Source organism: Phalacrocorax carbo, chromosome 1 (assembly GCF_963921805.1).
Source record: "Phalacrocorax carbo chromosome 1, bPhaCar2.1, whole genome shotgun sequence".
Classification (NCBI taxonomy): domain Eukaryota; kingdom Metazoa; phylum Chordata; class Aves; order Suliformes; family Phalacrocoracidae; genus Phalacrocorax; species Phalacrocorax carbo.
In genome coordinates this window covers 51,480,780-51,497,151 of record NC_087513.1, presented here as the reverse complement: position 1 = coordinate 51,497,151, position 16,372 = coordinate 51,480,780, and the positions used below count along the sequence as shown (strand labels likewise).

Below are 16,372 nucleotides of genomic sequence, written 5' to 3'. Positions count from 1 at the left end.
GTGTTGACCACAAGAGGGCACAAGGCTTCCAACTATCTACCGCCGGGAACCACAGTACAGCAGCCGGCTGAGGGAAGATTGGCCTCAAGTCTCCCCCAGCGCTAAGGAAATCAGATTGCATACGTTTCACTAGTATAAAGGAAAATAAATGGCATGAGCTTCACTAGTGTAAAAGCAAGTTAAAGATACTAGAGAATGTTGTCAATAGTTTTACCGAAAAACAGAACTTGGAGCTCTATTTTGGTCCAAATAATTTGTAAGTACACTGGCCATACAAGGGTTTGCAGAATTAATGTTGGGTTTTTTGTCCCTGCAAAAGCCTCATTTCTCTAATTACCTGAGAATCCAGTCTGAATGACAACGACAAAAATATCTATTCCTGACACCCAACTGTGTAACACAGTGACTACACAGCACCTTCAAGAGATGGCAGAGCGTCCCAGGGCAGTTAAATATCCTTGAAACAGAACTGCCTATGTGGATGATTTGGCACTTCCAAAGGTTTGCATTTCCTTCATTGCATTTTTTTATCACTTTATACAAATCTTTTTCCCCACAGTGTAAGGTGAGAAAAAAACGTATAGCTAGAGTTAAATAGACCTGAAAATTATATACTCACTTTACAGTCTTCAAAGGTTCCTTTAAACTACACCATCTGTGCAAGTATTAACATCTTTAACGAATTATTTATCTATAACATCATAGCTAATAAAGTATCCCTACTAATCTGGCACCATATATACCTACTTTTTAATTAATAATTATAAATTTTGCAACTTCACTAAACATGCATAGGTATAAGCAGCCGTATTACTTCAAAATAATCTTAGTTTCTGTACATCACATACTATACAGCAATACTCTGCATAATTTCAGCTTTTATCATACAACTCTTCCAAACAAGAAATCATAAGCAGAAATTTTATTTTTTTTTTGCTCTGGAAAATTAGAATTAACTTATAAATATATTTTTCAAAATTGTATTAAAATGTGTGCAGGCGTCCCATGCTACAAAGACCTGTCAGTAGAACTTTAGCTGAGGAAATTAAAGATGGAAGAGAGTTATAGAAGCACCAATACAAACTCCACCACCATGCCATTAGTACAATACCTCAGAAGTGCAATTCTCCCATCCAGACCTCAAATTACATCTTCCTTCAGATCATCAGCAACCATGCCTCTTCAGAGAGTTTAGGTGGAACTGAACTCACAGTGAAGCACATTTTGCTGCAGTCTCCTCCACCCCCATTCACCTCTGCCCAAGAAGACTCGCAGGATAACCTACAGCTAACATTGCACTACGCTTTCGATTATGAACCTGTTTTCTGATGCTTATAGTTTATAAAGCATAAACAGGTTTGGATTCCATTTTATCTACTAAGTGTGGGCCGCATGGTGACTCAGCCATAGGCGTAATGAAAAACGCATGAACAGTGCAAGCCTTGGTGAGAACATCCTACAGGAAGACCCACTCCACACGATCTGTCCCGCTGACTAAGGAGAGGGGACTTCCATCAGGTTATCATATAAAAGGTTACTGCCACCTTTTTCAAAGTGGTTCAGTTCTTGGTGATCAGTTCTTCAACCAGCTGAGATACACACATAATCTCGGGGGGGCACTTCAGGTGCTGAATCCAGGGCAGATGGCTGTGGTGGGATTCAGATTTACGCAGCTCCTCAACACCCTGCTTGCTTTAACATCAACTCTCCAAGTGCGCAGCTCTGAACAGGCTTCATAAAGGACCCCTGCATCTCAGAATTCAGCACTGATGGGCTTAATTGGTATGTGCATAAATCTTCTACTGGATATGACCCAAGTCTGCCCATACAGAAATGAGATTAAAACAGCTCAATGCTGCATTGTACTCCATCCCTCCATCTGCCACTGAGTTCCTGAATAAAGCTTCCCATATTGCTTGTATAACAACTGTAGGTATACAATTCCTACATGAGGCAAATCATGCAAACTACATTTTCAGCTGACCATTAATTTTATGGTCCTTTTCTTCTAAGCACCCAACTTGAGGCATTCGGGTCTGAGTTGCACTGAATGTTCACAGCTGTGACTGCCTAACTACCTTTAACAGAAGCTTTGTGCTCAGCATATGCGGTGATGTAAAAGCTTAAATACCTTGAAATCAGTAAACTGGTGCTAATCTTTGAATCTCATTTACATTCTCTAAAATGTCATTTTCAGGGGAATAGTAAAAATCTAAGATCCTGCAGCGACAGGATTTTTGAATATGCAAAATATTTCATTTCCAATGAGGTCAACAGAAATATTAACCTGCCTTTCTCTATGGGCACCATTTGGGGGTTCCACAAAGTATTAACTATCCTCTTGGGACGACAATGTGGCCATACAGTGTACTAAGCCCTAACTTGTGTCTCATTTGAGTGGTAGAGCAAAAGAATCACATGACAGACGTATTACAAGACATGTAATTTAACAAAAAATGTGCTACCTGTACTAAAAGTTATTATAAATTATGACTGGGAGGAGCCAGAAATCTTCAGAAAACATTGTATTTCATTTATGTATCTTCTAATTCTTTTGAATTTTTGCTGGCTCAAAGAAAATTCAGTGTCTTGCCTTAAGTTGACAGAAACGGATGTTGGGATGTAGTCACTTCCTACAGGGCGTATTTCACATTTCATTCAACTATTTATTAATAGTAAATAGTAATAATAAATATTCCTGTTACTTCTGTGCTCAGTACAGGATTTGAATGCTGGGCAATAAATAATACATGGAACCACATACTGAATTACATGTATTAGCAGAAAAATAGTTTTTTAAAAAATCACTTATTTAGTGACATCCATCTACGGTACAGAATGAGACAAGCAACCTATGTAAGAAACATATATTCTGTGTCACGGAAAGCCTAATTAAAATTCATATAGACAAAAATCAATTAATTCTTTCATCCATTAACTTTAACACATGTGGGTTTGTCATCTTACTGTTTTTTAAGTATTTACACAATGCATCTGACTGTCAAAGATATTTTCTAAGCCACGAAAACAAAATTTCCTAGGCTGACCTGACCTAAATAGCCTAGTAATTTTACTTTGTGATCAGTTCCACTACCACTCATGCAAATAATCACTGGCATAGCTAGGAGGAATTATACATAGAAATGCTGTTAGACAGCAAAAGGATATTTCAGGACCAAGTTTCCTGAAAGTCCATTTCTCAGGCAGCTGTGACAGGCAACCACACTAACACCCTCTGCATTACCAATTTACATTCTTTCAAACGTGTGCCCCCTCATACAAAGCCTACCAACTGCACGTGATATCCACACATCAGATTTTAAGTTCAGGACTGATGTGGGCAGGAGGCAACTCAAAATATCTGCTGATAATACTGCCCCTATTCATTTCAACCAAATTAAGGGACTAACGGAAATGCCTGAACTTGGAGCGGCAGCGAAGTCAACACCATAAACTCTCCCTGAAAAGAATAATAGAAAAGGTCCAAGACATCCACAGGGCAAAGCATCCCATCTAAGAGCTGATTTTCCTGCAAAAGGGGTGCCCAAATTCTTCACTTAGGTGAGGGGCCCAAATGCCAAACACTGGCTCTCTCCATAGTGTATGGAGACTGACTTCTAGCAGCATGAGCAAGCATTATGAAAACTTTATGCAAGTTACACTAGAAACGATAAAGACACATGCTGATAAGCTGCGTTACCTCTTTTTTTGACCAAGACAATACGCACAAAATTCCATATGGCAAAATGTCAGTAAAGTGGCATTAAGGTCAAAAAAAAAAAAAAAGTAATTAACCTGCTGGGCAAAATGAAACAAATAAGCAAGCCATCTTAAATCCAGCCAGCAGAAAACCAGGAGGCTCAGAGACAAAGCTCGCTAAATAAAAAGCTCAGTATCAGAAAGATTTATGACATGAACCATGAGATAAGTAGGATACTCTTTGGGGCATTAAGTTTTGTAAGACTCTTGCACAGGAAAAGCTAAAAGAAAAAGGCAGAAAGCTGCAAAGCAGCTCTGTAGCATTCAGGATCTCTGCAGAGGTCCTTAGCTTCCACACAATTATGTTACAGCTGTGTTCTAATCATCTCCCACATACTCCAGGTTTCCTACCTGGATTCTTTTTCCCCACTCTATGTTAGTTCCCCCACAGCCTTTCTAAAATAAAGAGATATGCTGCTGACACTGGACCATCAACAAGTTCCGAAGGCTAAAATTAGGAATCCCTCCAGGTGTTAGGATCAAAACCAGCCCCTCATTGCACTAGAGGGTCCACAGAGGAATATGTGGGACTCTGAGCTATAAACCAGGTTGTAAGACTTGGGGCAGAGGAGGGAGAGCTGAGGGGGACAGACTGGCTGGGCAGCCCAGAGGCTGAAAAAAATCAGCTGGAGATCAATTACATCAGGAAGACAGAAAAGGTGTTAGCCAGCATTGTGCACTATTGGTAATCACAGAGAGACGGTGATCCGACAATGTACTTGAAAAGGATTAAGAGGCAGAGTCAGGGCAGGGAAATTAATTTCCCTTAGCGTGTGAAGAAACCCCTGATTCCTTCTGTAGGCAAAGCAGCTGCAAAAGATCCAGCTCCTTTTCATATGCCCCACCACAGCAGGCACACACCTCCACTTACATTTCCCTTACAGGCAAGTGTGTGCTGTTGCAAGCACACAGCATTTCTCTGTAACGTGCTCTTTTTTTGTCCTTTTTGACTACTCTGTAAAAATGTGTGTATATTTTTTGTACGTCCATTTACTACTTTTGTATCCTAATTCTGGCCAACAGCACTTTCCTCTGAGCAGCGTGACGTGGGGCATTGTTAGCTTCTCATTCACGTTAGCATTCGGCTTCCTTTATTTCTGCAGGTTGCAGCCAGGAAACTGGAAAATGGGCCACAGGAAACCTGGCCTCCTACATCTGTCCCAGTTTGTAATAGCAGCTCTGGTTTTATTTTTCTAAGTGTCTCAGGTTCATTTTAACCCTTGAGATGACTGCTGCAATAACATGTGAAAGTACATGACTGTTTTGTCATTATTTTTCTTGACCACCATTTCTCAATAACAGAAATTGAGATTTTGCTAAACCATACGCATTTTTGAAGTCTGTTAATACTTATAAAATGAACAGTTATGTGAGTTTTAAAAAAATGTTCTTGGAAAATAGTAAAATAATTCCATTCTATAATGACAAATATCAAAGAGAAAAATATTTAGAGAATTTAGAGAAAAAATACGGAATAAGGCAGCCTCTAGCTGTTTCAGCTATATACATTTTTAACATAGTTCTAAAGTGAATGTCCATATGGAAAGTTGAACAGCTTACAAATCCCCTAGGCCAATTTTTCTCTTTTACATTTTAGTTTCTATAAAAAATTGAAGCACTCTTGTTTTGCATTTCATTACAGAAGCAAAAGTGTGCTGATCAAGAAAAGAAACTTTTCCAGAATAATAAAAAAATCAGTTGGCTGTAACATTTTCCACTGAAAATTCATCTGTATAGCAATGAGTATATCATAAGAGATTAAAGACAACTGCCAAATCTGCCCAAATGTTTGCTCAGAAACATTTGAAAGAACATGGCAAAAATCTGAGTCAGTCCTCACACTTTATTTCTCAACAGAGATGCTTCAAGGGTGATAAATAGGATGTGGTTGGTGAAAAGTTAGTGATTCTGCCAGAAAGGAGGAAAAACAAATATCAATTTGTTTACTCAGAAAGTTTTCAAATACTCATCAAAGGAGATCTTACTACTAATTTAATTGGCCTTGAAAAAATAAGCTCGCAACTAAGTGTGTAAATATACCTGTTTTAACTTGTTGCAGAACTTTCTCTGTTAAAGGTAATAAATCAAACTAATGGTGCAAACCATACCCAGGGCACTTTAGGGAACTGACTGCGTGTATGATACAGAACACTGGTAATTTTTCCACATCCAGCAACCAGGACATTTCCTGCCAGAGCATCCTCCGAGTTCTTCCATTGTGTTGAAACTGCAAAAACTTTCTAAATCAGGACTTCCTCCTATTATATTTTAGAGGCGTCTTTCTGGGAAATGCAGATTCAAGTGAAAAAAAAAAAATAGGAATTCCTGCAGCACCACCCAGTGGAAACATCAGAAAAAGTTAGAGTGCCCCAGCATATAAGTTCCGATTTGCTGCAAAACTACAGTAATATTGCCACATGAATCCAGACTGGTTTAAGGATGTGCCAAAAAAGCACAGAGGATTTTGAGGGCCGATGTACTTAACAGAGGTTAACATGAGGTATGGCTACTCTGCCACTCCTGCATAATAGTCTCCTCCTAACTTTATATTCTAATTTAAAAGATTATTTACAGTAATAATTTACAAGGTCTCCTTCTCAAGCAAGAACACCCACTGTTCTGGGCCAGCACATTTGAAAAAATAAACAGACTCCTGTGGTTAAGAGCAACACAAAAGAGACAGCAGCAAGATCTAGCAAAATATTACAGGATAACATCAAGTTCCACTGCAGAAAAGAAAGCACTCATATACATGCCCAGTAATGCTTTCAGCAAGTACATTTGTTAATACAATGTTGGCAGTTTTAATTTTTTTTAACCAAGTCAAAGAAAGGCTGAGGCAGATGTCCAAAGGAAGAAAGTTCTGCAACCTCCAAATTAATACAACAAAGGACTGGTCGCCTGCCAAGCAGAGGTGTGGTGACACCGCCTCTAAAACACGAGTGTTTTCAGATTCTCCATAAGGATGCAGTTCAAGAAACAGTTTTAATCTGACAAGAGTAAAACCCCTTAGCAGGAGGGAATATGGCTTCTTGTCTCCCTGTGAAAGGCTTAAAAAAATAACCTGCTCAACTATTTCTAAAGCTAGCTGTAAACAAAACTACATAAATCTGTAATGGCTCCAACTGTTCACCTTGGGACAGACGTAAAATGAATGCAGACTCCTCACACTGCTTTCTGTCTGCTCATGTGGTGCACATCTGTGGCATGCTGGCAATACACTACACTCCAATCCGAGGGACTTCTGCTTTCAAAGCCAGCTCTATATGTTTATTTTTCCCATATGACTTTCTCTTACAGTTTTGTCGGCATCAGTAGGACACAGATCATGATTATTTGACTGTCCTAGATAAAATTTCTGATAGCCCCTTCGATAAAATCAGAGAAAATATGCATGAAAACAAACAAAAAAAAAACCAGCTCAAGAGGGCAGAGAATACAGCCTCCAGGAACAGTGACTATTCTGAAAGTTTACTTGACATATCAAGCAATGATTATTCCCAAATGCAAATGCGTTTTCCTTATCCGTTCTCCCTTCTTAAACTGAAGAATTAAAATTTCCGATTTTGTGACAGCAGACTGAATGCTTTGTAACTTATGCTAGTGGCTCTAGTATTTTAAATGGCACATTAATACTATCAACCATCTCAAATGTTGCTTTTAATACATTTCATACTCAGATTTTTAAACTAATCTTCCCCTCTCAACTGATTTTTCCTAGCCTAGAAACTTAGATAAACAAGCAGGTCTTTTTAATACTGTAAGCAGGGAGGAATCTGGCCAAAAGGACAGGAAATGCAGTCCTGGGAGTTCTGTTCAGGCAAACCGAGGTGGCTGGCAATTTCCGTGAGACCTGAAGCACAGCAACATCATCCCAGCCTACACTGGCAGTCAGAGCTCGCCTTCCTATGCACACTGAATTTTCAGAATTTGCTGGATTAGCAAAATGAGCCATTAAAGTGTTAAGTAACATACGGGCTTACCTGTATATTCTCACGTTGCACAGGGAGTCAGTCATAGCATTATACTAGAACTGGTGTAACACAATTCTGCATACATATAGAGACATTCTACCTGGGCAATTTTTTACCAAAACATTAGTGTTATTGCAACAGTTCTTGAAGAACAAGCCAGGGTGTAAGTTCCTTAGTCATAGGAAATGAAAAACTAGTCACAACACTAGTCAAGGTCCATATTTTTCACTTTAAACGCTATTATTTCTCTGTACAATGGTCTCATAGTGAAAACCTAAATTAAGAATCGCTCTTACATGTCAAAATCTCAAAAATCTGCTATTCTCTTCCTTTCTCAGTGCTAATCAAAGTTCTGAACTGCACGTTCATCACGCGCTAAGCTACACTGAAACCCAATTAAAAGATTGTTATCTTCTGACATTATTCACTTGTCTACTACACCAACAAGAACCTGAAGGTCACACCTACACACTTCCCCTAACATCGTTGATTAAACACTGGAATACCCAACAGAATGCATCATAACATACATGAGATTTCAGCCAACAGAAGATCTGGTTGTTACTCTCTTGTACTGTCTATGTCCTGTGTACTTAAACTAACTCCCATGGTTGCTGCAAACTACAAAGGAGAGACACGTGGGACGCTATTTCAATGACTGCAGCAAACTTTGCTGTATACAAAGTACCCAGATTGCTTACGTTTAGAAGTGACATCAATATACCAACTGTTTTTTTAGTGCCTCTGCTGCCCAGGATACATAACAGCCACTGTTTTGATTTGTGCACTGAATCCTGGATAAGATCCCACATTTAAATAAAACGTAAAGACGCTATCCCCTCTCCTCAACTTGGATGAGACTGCACAGTCAGTTTTATTGTACCTTACTCCCAGGGAATCAATCTAGCCTCGATACTGCTCTGTTTTGGAAGCGGTTGCATCGCAGAGCTTCAGTACTCGAGCAGCAGTACTGAAGGAGTGCTGCAGTCATACTTTCTATACCAGCCCTATTCCATCCTCACAGTTTGCTAAAACTAACCACACATGCCAGTTGCTCTGAGTCTGCTCTGAGTCACCAGACTTCACAGAAGTCTATATCTAGAATCTAAACCCACATTCCCATCTCAGCTATATTAGTATAGCATGGAAGAAATTCTCTGAAGGTAGTCAACTTTCTCCAGATTTTGCTAACAGAGCTGCAATAGGAATTTGTTCTTACTTTCTAAATGCTTTTTAAAGATTGTTTCTTCTCATGAATTACTCTTAATTGCCGGGAAGAGATAATAGTGGTACTTGAGTCTATGAACTTTTTGTTTGTGCTGTATTGTGACTTGATACAACAGAGGCCACTCAACATTACCACAATATAAACATTTAAAAACAAGAACGCTCATTAGCATCCTTCCCAAAAAGCTTAAACTGAAATACATCTGATCCATTTTCTTCATATTAAAAAAAAAAAAAGAAGAAATATACCGAGATACAGTAAAGAGGTACTGTCACCACATTAGAGGCAAATGGATGCATAATAGAAATCTGTTTACCAGATGAACTGTCAGCTGTTTTGCAAAATGAGGATGGGAAACTTATAGGAGGACATTTGATTAAAAACATTTAGATTTTTCAGATTAAGTATATAATCTAAGTGTACTCTTTTTTGTACAACTGTAAAAGCATATTTTACGTAAACTTCTTTGCTCATTCACTAATATTTTCTGAGAAAGACCCATCTTGTAAAATTGTTTTAACAGGACTGAATACTTAGGTTAGTGCTTAGAAAGCTTTTACCAATTTCGAATGATTGGTAAGAATCATAAAAATTACAACCAAATTAGTAATTCCATAATTTAATGACAGCTAAAACTAAAAGACAATGTGTAAGACTTAAGTTTTCCTCTCCTGGTACCTCAAATGATCCTCAAGTTAGGATCCACAAGAAAACACTTTAAAGCTGAAGAAACTAGGACGGGGTTGTTTGCATGAAAGCCAAAATACATTAACATGTAATAATCGGTATTTGCAAAGATTATCCAAGCTATATTCTGAGTCTTCAAATACTGAGCGGTAAACTGGCAAGCAGAGACACTGATGTGATTGAAATGACTCTCTGAAATGGATCTGGGGGAAGCCATAGAATGGGCAGTATCCTCCACGCGCTCAGTACATCCTGACAGTGCAAATTTTAGAGCAAAGCTATGGAAGACTAGGAGGACACTTGCACAGAGCAAGCAAAAGCTACTCCAATGCCTTTGTCACATTCAAGGCCTAAGCTAGTATTTAAATGTTTGCAACATGCAGCTAGTCTCAATGCACTAACAGAAGTGCTGACACACTCAAAAATAAATACAAGCCTAAGTGCTTTAAAAGATCAAAACAAAGTAAGTTTGGGGCTTCCTACAGAAATTCTTCTCCTGAAGACCCTGAGCAGTACCTAACCACTCAAATACAGACAGAGCACACGGTATATGGTCTTTAGAAACCTTTCTTTACATAGCTGATTGATATTTATCTTAAAAGTTCATAGGTGTCATCATACAGGTGAGCAGTTTTCAGCACATGGCCCATGCATGCAGGGGTCAATGGATTCCTCCTGAAGGAGAGGCAAGAGCAACACAGTACTACTACAGTAGGCTCAACTGCAACACAGGCATTTGCACAAATGCTCCAAAATAACTGTGGATCCACAGATAAGGAAAGGACAAACCCCACTGCTCTAGTCACAGCAATGCTACTTGAGCATTGCTCAAGCGAGACACTGACCATGAATTACACTGATTAAGCAGATCAAAAATTCCAGGGTACTTTCCGGTGCTGCAAAAACTACCACAGCATTCATGCAAAATTAAAAATGCAGAATGAATATACAGCTATTAATTGGCATTGAATTAACTGGCAGGTAGTGCCTTACTGATATTTTCATATCAACGCTTATGGCAGGTATTTTCTTTAGTTTTTGCTTTCAGAAAAAGCAGCAAGTCTCCTTCAAACAGCTTTTGAATTAGAATCCACTCTTGACAGCAAACCCTTAAGAATCTGAATTCTGATATAATTACTGGCATATAAAACCACAATGAGTTAAAGTTTTAAGGACAAAGATGCATTTTCTTTTTGTGAAGCGCCCAGATAAGAGGTACTTTGTGCTTCATCTGCTTTGTTTCCATAAATGCAGCCTTGTATTTTGCAGTGCAGTGAGCTGGACTTCCTGTACCTACACCTTGACATTCTCCTCAAAATCATGACTAATTCTTTAATCATTCATTATTCAACAAAATATTTCAACATGAGAACAGATATATTCAGTCTTTCAAGAGCTCTCAGCAGCCTCCAGAATATTAGTTGATTCATTTAACAAGCCACAGACGAAGTAAACATCTGTCTAACGATTCAAGACTGTGAGATTCCCTATTGTGGGAATCACCGAGGAGAAAGCCATGGTGAATCAACCTGGGGATACAGAGTACAACACGATTTTCAAAGGCCCTAAGTTACAGCCTGCTGCATGACCCACTGGGTGTGGTTACAGAAGATACACAGCAGCTCAAAACCAACAGTACTCTCTGAAACTGGCCCAGGCTAACAGTGTCCTATAATCAGTGTCATGGCTCTAAGATGGATTCAAGCAGCAGCACCAGGCATGCTGCATGCCGGAGCCACCACCACCAGAAGAAAACCACGGACTGATAAGTAGTCTGAACTGCACAAATGAGTCCAACCTGCCATATCTTTGTGGGAAGTACTAGCTAATTTATCAGTTATTTGCTATCTTAGATTATTTAGTACTATGACAGAGAACCATTCACAGAGATAACTGTAGCTACATGAGCATACAGGTTTTATATTATGTCACCAAGATAAACCAGCTAAAATAACTTTTTATAAATACATGCAACGCAAATAACTGTATGTTGGTTCTCCCAGCCATATCCCACTCATCCTTAGTAGCCAAATGACTTTTTATTTCGGCATCTATTTGTTTTCTTTAATTTTCTGAAGCAACATGTTGTCATGTGATCGCATTCCCAAGGCAAAGATTTGCATTTTCTGTAAGAGCTGATGGACCTCAGTGGGTGTAAGTATTATATATACACCTATCTTCCTACATGGAAGCAAACATACGACCCTCAGAGCAAAGCACAAGCTCCATGCGCCTCGGTGAACCTGCAAAATTACTTTCATTCTGTGCTAAATCCTCCAGAAGAGATTTTTAAACTACGGTAGGTTTCAGCTTCAGTGATATTGAGCCACTTGAGCAGTAACACCTTCCCGAAAGAATACCTCTAACATAACACACCCTTAAGCTGGCCTCCATCCCAAGAAAGGCATTACAATCAGAAGGTAAAGTTTACATAACTGGACTTCACACACAGCTTGACGTGAATGCTTCATTCTTTGGAGCGAGATACTTCATCTGTTCTCATGATACAAGTTTAATGAAATAACATTAAGTAACAGGAGCAAAGAACCACTGTGGGTCAGTAAGCAGTGAGAACTGCTAGCAAATAAAACAAAATAGATTTTTGTATCTACACATGAAAGCATCCATGTGTGTAGTGATTCATAAACACAGTTACAAGGAAGGCTGTGGCTGAGCTTCCCCCCCTGAGATTGTGTTGCTTATTTCAGCTGCTGCATCTAGGTGGAGTCGGTGATATCGGAAAGAATACAAGCCTGTAGGTTTTTACTTTTTAAGAACAACTCACGGAGGTGATTTGGAAAATTGAGATATAAGCAATTATGACAACATCTTATCCCTTAGCAGACAGTACATATTCTTCTCACACATTTATATTTTATAAACTAAAATAGGTAAAAAAATAAAATCAGAGTGAAAACACCTTTAAGACATTTTTCTTATTTGAGTAGAAACCATCACACACTGTGAGATATTTGGATTTTTTTTCTGTTCCAAACAGAACTGTTGTACTTTTAACACATCTATGAATTACTTTTTATTCACTCTTTCAAACATACAGAACACACAACCAGTACACTACTACTACATCTGTTTTCCTACGAGGACATCAAGATGTTTTTACTTATGCTGAGTGAATACAATATATGAAATTTATATAGTGTAGATAGACTATATATACACACACACATATATCTGTAAGCATGAATGCGTGTGTTTTATCTACACCGATTCAGCAGATGGCACACTGAAATTCCAGCAATATTTAATGCAATAAGTGGACAATTTAATGTCCATATTTCAAAGAGAGGTAGTAAGAGCTAGGGAACACTCTTCAGTAAGAGTTTTGGTGTTGTACACCACACTAACTGTCCCACAACCTATTCAACAGGTTTTTGAACATTACGGCCAGTAATTTCACCTCTCTCTCTAAAATTCAGAACCTTACAGAAGGAATAAAACTCCAAAACCAGAAAATAGCTCTCACTACCTGATGACTGCATTTGACTGAAACAGAGATCAGGCATTTTCTGGTTTTCATAGTATTCTAAAAATTCTTCTCTGCCCAACTAGGGAATCAAGAGGCATCTGTGTCTGGATATTGTGTCACTAATCCACTAATAAAAGTCCTCTGTAAAGTGATGTTAATGAAGAACTTTTCTGTGCAGCTTGGACATAGGAAGTACAGGAAACACTGAAGATCCTCAAAGGTGAACACGTGGTATACCGCAATTAGTTTTCCATCCAAGTACGACTTTTTTGCACAATATTTGCTAGTTTAAAGCTATCACAGGATAATTCAAGTAAGTAGCAAAGTGTTATTTCCTATTACATGCAATTTTATTCACATTCTTTGCCATTTCTTTAACTCAAAACCCACTTGCAAGCAAGACTCCATTTTCTTTGTTTGCTCCAGACTTTTTTTTGCAAAAAGTTGTTAACTTTAATTTAAATTAAAGATCGGTGCGGCATGGCAAAAATCTTTCTAGTTGTGAACACAGACTTTTTTCATGACCACTATGAAAATAAATCATCACAAGATAATTACACAAACCACTAAGTCAAGGGATATGTACAAAATTAATATCTCTTGGAAATTAAATATGTAAAGTACCAACAGAGCAAGGTTACATGAGTGAATATACTTTTCAGACATGCCCATCACATTGGTATCTTGGCAAGAGAGTCTTTTAGTCATGCAATTACATACGATTGTCACAGATGCACAGAACCTGCTTATTGTAACAGAGCCTTCTGTGTACCCCATTTCTGAACTTCACCCTATGAAACTATTTATGCATAAATTACATTTAATCTGAAATAACCAAAAAGTCTGTATGAGCAAAATATGAGAAGAACCATGACTTTCTGCTTGAAATTAAATGAAACCATTGACTTTTGAAGTTGGAGTCCTCATGACTGAAAAGATGCCGCATTGTATAAACTAGTCTTAGTGCTACACCTCTAAGTAAATAAAGATGTAAGTTGTCTCCCTTTCAACTGCAATGTTAGAAAGGCTGACAGGGCTTCACAAAACCCTCCTGTGTTAGGGAACGGAAACTCCTAATGAGATTAGTTGGTGTGTGTGCAGACATTACTTAGCCATGACTAAATGGGCTCTCTTCCTGCAGCCAGTGGAAAATTCAGGGAACTTTTTCCCCCTGCAGCATCAGAGTCCCTCTAACCTTCAGCAAAGCCAGATCCAAAAACAACTCTCCACTTTCTCTCCCTTTCTCTCTCTCCCTTTTTTTCCCCCCTTCTCTTACAAACATTTTTAGTGTTTTTTTCGGTTGGTCGTGGAAACTATCCACGTCGGCCAAGGGGTCTTGGGGCAGGGGGCGGCTAAGAAGAGCAGGGAGGGCCGGGGAGAACGCAGAAGACTACAAAGGAAACTGTAAAAAGGAGCAAATATATAAACCTGAGAGGGAGAAAACCACAGAGTTTCTTTGTGAGCTGCAGTGACTCATTTTCAAGATGTTGTCTGCTGCCAGTTTCAAACCGGAAGCGCATGGCAATTAGTCTTGCTGTTTCCAGACAAGCCAGAAACTCTCCCGACACTTTTTTTTCTCCTCTTTTTTTTTTTTTTTTTTTTTCCCTTTTTAAAGCCCCTTCTGCAGTTTCTGCAGGAGCCTTCCCCCCCACCCCCGCCCGCCCCGCAGCGGCGCCGGGGACCCCGCGGCTCCCCCCGCCGCCGTGACAGGCACCCGGGCGGCCCCCGCCGCCCCACACGCCGTTATCACGATGCTGCCCGTGCGTGGCCGGCCCGCGGCAGGGGGACACCGCCGGGACGAGGAGACGCGGGGGGGACGCGGCGGGGCAGCAAGATGCCACCCGGCACCGCCGAGGGGTGCCCGGGCTCCCCCCCGAGCCGGCCCGCTGCGCCCTGTCAGGCAGCGCCCCCCGCCCGGCCCTGCCTCTCCTCACACCCCGGCCCCTTCCCGCCCGCCCCCCACCCACGCTCCGTCCCCTCACCTACACCCGCAGTTCCCGCGGAGGGGGGGGGACGGCGGGGCCCCTGGTGCAGCCCTCCGCCCGGGCGGAGACCCCTGAGGAAACGCGACCCCCTACCCCCTCCCCGCAGCGCCCCCCAACCGCCGTCCCCTGCCCCAGGGGGCAGGACGGCCGGCCCGCCCGGCCCCGGGACAGGACCCCCAGCGCCCCCGGCCCTGGCCCTGGGACAGGACACCCGGCCCCCGTCTGGAGCTCCGAGCCCTCCGCCCCCACAGCGCACCTCACCCCCAGCCCGCGGTTTGCCCCGCCGTGTCCCCCCGCCTGCCCCACCAGCGAGGGGGGCGCCGGCCCCTACAGCCCCCCGCCGGCCTCCCCTTCCCTTCCCCAAAGCCCCCCGAAACTTTGCAGGAGTCGGGGCAGGCGCCGCAGCACTTGTACCTACCCAGAGCCTGAGGGACTTTTCCGCTCTCTCCTGGTAGTTTAGAGGGAGCTGGGTAAAATCCCCCGGTTCTCCATGCTGACAGTCTTCTGCAAACGCTCTGTTGCTCTTGTAATGAGATCCTGATTTTTTTTTTTTCCCCTTTTTTTTTTTTTTCTCCCTTTTTTTTTTTTTTCGGCCGGGGGTGTGTGTGTGCGCGCGTGTGCCTGTGTGAGAGAGCGAGCAGGAAGTCAGAGCAGTCAGACAGAGAGCCGGCTCACTTCCTTTCCTGCATTATTCCCCAGGCGGTTTGCAGTCTGTGTAAACAGGCTTTTCCTCCCCTCTCCCCTCGCTCTGGCCACTGATGTGCAGCATGGCTGTAATATAAGACACACACATAGTAAAATGGGTAACGGCAACTCCACAGGCTCGCAGGGAGCTCCGCCGGCTCCCCCGACCTCCACCTCTTCCTGTGCTACACCCCTGGGGAGGAGCTTGCCGCCAGCCCAGCGCTTGGCCCACCGGCGGCACCCCGCCACCAGCGGCTCGGGTCCCTTGCCAAAAACACACCCGCTTTTTCCCCGGCTGAGGGTCGGGGGATGCTTGTGAAGCGCTTGCGGGCGGCGCTCCGTCCTTCCCGGAGCATCGCGAGGGGCCCCGGCGAGGCGCTGGCCCTGGCAGCGGCCGCCGTCCTTGTCCCACCGAGCTTGGGGGCTCAGGTGGGGGGGGGGGGGGTGGGGGGCGGGGGCGAAGCGTTGGGTGCCTCCGCTTCGGGTCGGTAGAGGTTGAGGGGTTGGTGGTGTGCATTAGCTCGCTAGATGCGCTGGCCGCCTTCCCGGGCTAGACCTCATGTCGGTG

At 41.8% G+C, this 16,372-nt stretch overlaps 1 protein-coding gene across 1 annotated transcript in view; it reads right to left on the bottom strand.

The window, feature by feature from the left end:
- ELK3 (ETS transcription factor ELK3) overlaps positions 1-15,996 on the bottom strand; it is a 41,534-nt gene extending 25,538 nt beyond the window's left edge. The window contains exon 1 of the mRNA XM_064451315.1: positions 15,539-15,996. The gene's annotated coding sequence lies outside the window, so the exon portion shown is untranslated. The remainder of the gene's footprint in view (positions 1-15,538) is intronic.
- Positions 15,997-16,372: the final 376 nt, after the last annotated feature.